The sequence below is a fragment of the Dioscorea cayenensis genome, chromosome 20, assembly GCF_009730915.1.
Source record: "Dioscorea cayenensis subsp. rotundata cultivar TDr96_F1 chromosome 20, TDr96_F1_v2_PseudoChromosome.rev07_lg8_w22 25.fasta, whole genome shotgun sequence".
Lineage (NCBI taxonomy): Eukaryota > Viridiplantae > Streptophyta > Magnoliopsida > Dioscoreales > Dioscoreaceae > Dioscorea > Dioscorea cayenensis.
The window spans coordinates 6,812,365-6,818,748 of NC_052490.1; the positions used below are offsets into that span (position 1 = coordinate 6,812,365).

The following is a 6,384-nucleotide window of genomic DNA, read 5'->3' on the forward strand; positions in this document are numbered from 1 at the left end:
ATCCGACTTATGAGAGTAGCTTGATACTTTATAGGTGGTAGCTCTTTCCACCCAACAAGCACAATTAAACAATAAAACTATTTTTGATCTTTCTTTTCATTTTCCATTTTTTTTAGAATTAACAAAAGAAACAACTATAACTAGTCCCTTTAACATCAAACTTGAGTTTCCAAAAGAGTTTAAAAAGTGAGTAGTGCAACAAGTGTCAATCGGGCAAGAATTCCTAGAAATTCAAGCAAAAACTAGAGCATGAGAACATTCAATGTTAAAAATTCTCTTAAACTCAAGAATACAATCATTGCAGCTAAGGTGAACCGCCATTGGCTATGTGAGCATGTATATCAATCAAAACTAGTATAAAAGATATGTGCAGTATGAAACTCCCCCCCACACTTAAGTTGTACATTGTCCCCAATGTACATATGCAAGCTCACACATAATGTATATCAATCAAGAACAAATGTGGGAGAAGCAATCAAAACAATACTCCCCTAACTCCTTAGTATTGCATTTGATGGAGCTAAATCCTTGCGAGTAATGTTCCAACGGGTAATAAAGCTCACACGGCCAAGTACCGAAGCACCTTGGCAGTGTCCATGACAAGTTCTTAATTCCCATGTTGACAAGACCATCTGCATGCATACACGAGGGTGTTCAGTGAAGTTCAATAAAACAAAGACAACTTGAGTATATAAAAGATAAAGCAATGAATACAACTCGAGACAACAAAACGAAAATAAACTCAGAAGGAAAGTCCTCTCTGAGTATATAAGTCCAAAATGAAATGCAAAAAGTAATAAAAATGATGAAAATAAAGTGAAGTGTCGAAGTCGCGCTCTGGCTCTGCTGCTGATGCTGGTGGTGATGAGGTAAACAGTGGGTCAACCGGTGATGGACTAGGTGATAAAGATGCTGGAGGAGTCCGAGGCCTCAGAATAAAAAATAAGGCAACGTGTCGCTCAAAAATCTGCTGTAGCGTATCGAAACGTGCCATGAACTCTGCATAGTGTGAGGCCTGTGTAGCCCGAACCTCAGCAACCTCTGCTCAGACCTCAGTGATCTCTGTCCAAAGCACCCCCACAGCACTCTCGAGCCTCTCAAAGCGATCATGGGCTCCAGATGGTGAAAACATGTGTACTGGGGGTGGATCCTCTGCCACAGGAGGTGCCTCGGTCTCCATCGGTGCTGGCTGAGGCTTAGGGGCAGGCTAAGAAGCACCGGCGTCATCATCATCCCCCTCAGCTATCTCTGGAGCCAGCATAATCAAGGCATAAACTCCAGATCAGACCTTGTGAACCATCCCTATCAGGCGCAACGTCTCTATGCCCAAAGGAGCAGGTATACTCGCCTTCTCGATCCCCCGAATCGTGGTCAGAAGACCAATACCCATAACCAATCTCGTGATGTACGGACCCGAGAAGATCACTCCCAATCTAGCATACTGTCGCTAATATCGTATATACTCCACGACGATGTGTCCCAAATGGATCAGTGTGTTCTGAACCATCGAATACAAATACAAGAGCTCCTACCGGCTCAGGACGCCGGTGCTGTCACCACGGCCGTTTACCGACCTACTCATAACAGCACACAAATATCGATATGCAAGTTGGGAAAAGTACATGCCCTTGAACACTCCTGGCTCTTACTGACCCTGTCCGCATAACACTCCATATGCCCTCTGCGGAGTCAAAGCGCCCTGATAATCTATCGGTAACTGCATGTATTCCTCAATACCCATAACCCTAGTCTGATCGAAAACTGTATCACACTCATGCTATAGTGATCCCCCAGCACTCGGAACTGTATAGCGGTGTTGCTGCCAAAACTATCATACGCAAGGTCAAACTCAAATGAGGATAACACCTCGAGTTTAAGTGTACGGATGGCGAGCTCTCTGATTGTCAATAACTGTCTCCAACCTCCATCTGATACCAACTCCTCTACCTCATCCGCTAACTCTTCTCCCTGCTGTATATCTCGCAATATGCTTGTGTCCAGGAATCGAGTTTGTTAGAATCTAAGTCTCGACAAATGCACAAAACGAGCCTAATGCTGGGGGATAGTGACTCTCATGCTCTTAGACTCAGGAGACGACTCACGCGGCCGTTTATCTGCTTGTTTCTTTGACCGAGGTGCCATGATCTGTAAAATCTGAAAGAAGATCGATCAAACAAGCTAAATAAGTAGTGCTACAAAAATCCACACGGTCGTGTGGAATATCCGCACGCCCGTGTGGATCCACAGGCCGTGAAAAACGCACGGCCGCGCTTCAAACATCCAACAATACACCGTTTAATTATGTTTAACTTCGTTCTAAACACGCATAACCATTCTAATTGTAGAAACAAAGCAACATTAACCAGTTTCATCGATTAAAATCAAGAATTTACAAAGTAAACAAAGAGATAGGGCTTACCGACGAGTTGAAATGAAAAAAACTTGAATCGGCTGGAAAACCAAGTGAAAATCTCTCCAAAAATGGCAGTATGAAGTCACAAAGAAATGTGAATGTGCTCTCACACGAATAGGGAGTGTAGGAATGAAAAGAAATGACAATCCTTTAAAAGGACTCGCGCCTCTTGGTGTTCTGCACATCCACACTACCGTGTGAAAATTACCCACGCCCGTGCGCCTCCACAGGAAAGCTTCACAGGGGCAAATGCACGCCCCTGTGCGCTCTCAGAAAAACATTCTGTGGCTCTGAATGCAACCGCACAGGCGTGCGGGAAGATACCCACACCCGTGCACCCGACCCAAAGGGACAGCCGCACTCCCCTATGGCTTCTCTGTCCAACCGAGAGAATCATCTAAGTGTTTCGCACGCCCGTGCGGAAATTACGCACGGCCGTGGACATTCACAGGCCCAACTCACAGGGGCGAACGCACACCCCTGTGTCAAGATGGACAGAGCTCTTCTTCAGAGATCCACACAGGCGTTCGGAAAATACCCATGCCCGTGTGTTTGTCACAGGTTCGCCCACAGGGGCGAGTCCACGCCCCTGTGCGCTCTCGGGATAATTTGCTAAGTCTCTGCAGGAAAACACACGCCCATGCAGAAATTACCCATGACCGTGAAAAAATCACAAGGTCGCTCACAAGGGAGTGTAAACGCCCCTGTGTCTTCTTTGGATGAGCTTGCAGTACAAATTCACGAGCATGCGGAAATTTCACACGCCGGTGTGTTTTCTCTGGATGCCTTAAAAACTCTGCAGACTCTACAAAAAATTCCTGAACATGTTTACACACTCAAAGCCTGCCCTATTATGCTAACTATACCAGTGGAAAACATGAGAAACTTGCTCAAGCGACCAAAACTTCGCCAAATCCACATGAAAACACACGATGACATTAAAGACCCAAAATAAAACACAGCAAAAGCATCTAAAAATCAAGACACCAACACTCAGCACCTTATTCATGCAAACACTAAACTACTCAACTAAGAAAACAATAAATACTTGGGTTGCCTCCCAAGAAGAGCTTGTTTAACGTCACTAAGCTTGACGTACCTTGTGTTACCTCACGGGGGTTCATAGATGAAGGTTGCCCTCTTACCCATAACTTGAAAGCATGATGAGCAAAGTCTCTTGAAGGTAGAGGGTGAATTATCGGGCTTGGGACCACCTAGCAAATTTTCATCCAATTTCTTCTGTTCAAGCCCATCTCCAACAACCTTAAAGCGTTTCGGGTGGCATCTTCTAGCCCTCTTCATCTTCCGGAGCACCTTCTTCATGATTCCCGGAGTAAATGGTACTTCTTCTGTTAGACCAAGCATCATTACTTCTTCATTGTCCACCTCTTGGTAGAACAAAACTCGTATGGATCCAGGTTGAACATTTCCTGCTGTATTCATCAACAATCTCATCAGTAGTGTCTAAAAAATACAACATATCATCAAAATCGAGAGAATGCCGCATGGCTTCGGCGAGGCGGTATGTGAGCTTATCATCTCCAACCCTCAGTGTCAGCTCCCCGCCGTCCATGTCAATTAATGCCTTAGAAATGCGCAAGAACGGCCTCTGAAGTATCAAAGGTACATCCGCATCCTCATCGACATCCAACACTACAAAGTCAACCGAAAAAATGTACTTGTCCACCTTGACAAGCACGTCTTCAATGATGCCCCTCAGATGTCTCACCGTTCGGTCCACCAATTACAAAGTCATCCGAGTGGGCCCAGGCTCTCCCAAGCCTAACTTCTGAAAGAAGGTGTATGGCATGACGTTGATACTGGCCCCTGAGTCCGCGAATGTCATTTCTTTACCCAAATTACCAATATTACACGTAATGATGAAGCTTCCCGGGTATTTCTTCTTGTTCGACATATTCTTTTGCAACACCGCCGAGCAAGAAGCATCTAAGATCATTGAAGCACTCTCCTCCAACTTCCTCTTGTTAGTCAACAAGTCCTTTAAGAATTTTGCATACTTAGGCATTTGAGCCAATGCTTCAATAAAAGGAATATTGATGTGGAGTTGCTTGAACAAACTCAGGAACGTCTTGTATTGTTCTTCCCCTTGGTCATTCTTCAATCTAGAGGGATAAAGGATTCTTGTCTTAAAAGGTGGAGATGCCACCTGCTTCTCTTTACTTGTTCCCTCCTCGACCTCTATGACCTCGGGTGTGTGTTCATTGGGCTTCTCACTCGGAAGCCTACCTTCAACCTCACGACCACTTCTCAAAGTGATCACCTTCACATGCTCTCTAGGATTAGTCTCGGTATTACTCGGCAAGCTCCCTTGTGGTCTCTCTGATAGAGACTTCGCAATTTGTCCCACTTGATTTTCAAGATTGTGCAAAGAAGCGGTGTGATTGCGAAGTGTAGCCTTAACTGATTGAAACCTTGTATCCGATAATTGCACAAACATAGTCAAGGCCTTCTCCAAATCGTTAATTCGGGTCTCCAAACTTGAAACACGGTTCTCCATGTTTGGGGCTTGTTGTTGTTGGAAACCCGGTGGTGCCATGGCTTTTTGTTGACCTTGGTTGCTCCACGAGAAATTGGGATGACTCTTCCAACCCGGATTGTAGGTGCTGCTATATGGATTCCCTTGGTTCATCATTGCATTACCCACAAAATCAACCTTCTCAACCAAAGATGCATCACCAATGTAAATTGGGCAATCGGAGGGAGCATGTCCTCCACCACATCCGGTGCAAGTAGTCATGACTGCCACTTTATTCGAAGTTAGAAGATCTAACTTCTTACTCAACGATTCCACTTGAGCCGCCAATGAAGTTATTGCATCTATTTAATGGAGCCGGGGTGCCATTTTCTTTTCCCGTGCATTCCACTGATAACTATTCATAGCCATATCTTCCACTAACTGTCGGGCTTCTTCCGGGGTTTTACTCCCCATTGTACCTACTGCATAGGCATCTAACAATTGCCTTGTACTCGGATTCAACCCATTGTAGAAAGTCTGAATAATTATCTACTTGGGAAATCCATGCTATGGGCACCTCCGCAGAAGATCCTTGAAGTGCTCCCATGTCTCAAACAATGACTCCAACTCCAGCTGTACAAACGATGAAATCTCATTACGAAGCTTGGCCGACTTCCCCAGAGGAAAGTATCTAGCAAGAAAAGCTTCGACCATCTCATTCCGTGTCATGATGGAGGCCTTGGGGAAAGAATGTAGCCACTGCTTGATTCTTCCCTTGAGAGAGAATGGGAAAGCCCTTAATCTGATAGCATCATCCGAGACACCATTAATCTTCAGCATATCACAAACTTCCAAGAAGTTCTCTATATGGTTATTTGGATCCTCATCGGCCAAACCATTGAACTGCGCTGTTTGCTGAATCATTTGGATGAATCCCGGCTTTAGTTCGAAGTTTTGAGCTGTAATCGGGGGTCGCACAATACTCGATTGTGTGCCCAAAACTGAGGGTCTAACATAATAAGAAAGTTTCCTCTGTTGCTCATTCTATTCTGCCATATTATCTGCCCCATCCACTTCTATCTCAACTTGATTAGATGGTTCCTGTACAGGTTACTTTCCCGTTCTTCTGAGTGTACGTTCCAGTTCAGGATCTCCTTCAATCAATATCGAAGGGTTCCCTCGGGTCATAACCTGGAGCTGCACCAAAAGAAAAAAAACAAAATCAGAATGATGATAGAAAAGAAGATGTGAAATAGAATGAATGAATGAATAGATAAGAAAACAAAGTGCAAAGTATCTCTAAATGCCTACTCCCAAGCAACGACACTAAAAACTTGATAAACGCCCCTTGCGAATGTCCCACAATTGCACGGGTTTGTCAAAGTAATAAATCCCAGATGAGTGGGTATCTTATCCAGAAAGAGTAGGGAATAAAAACACTTAAATTGTTTCTTAACTAAACGAAAAGTAAATAGTGATTTGCGTGACAAAATGT

The 6,384-nt window shown here is 44.4% G+C and overlaps 1 non-coding gene across 1 annotated transcript; it reads left to right on the forward strand.

The window, feature by feature from the left end:
* Positions 1-5,448: 5,448 nt before the first annotated feature.
* Positions 5,449-5,555, forward strand: LOC120252233. Its single transcript, XR_005533777.1, has one exon. It is a non-coding gene; the product is annotated as a small nucleolar RNA R71 (small nucleolar RNA).
* Positions 5,556-6,384: the final 829 nt, after the last annotated feature.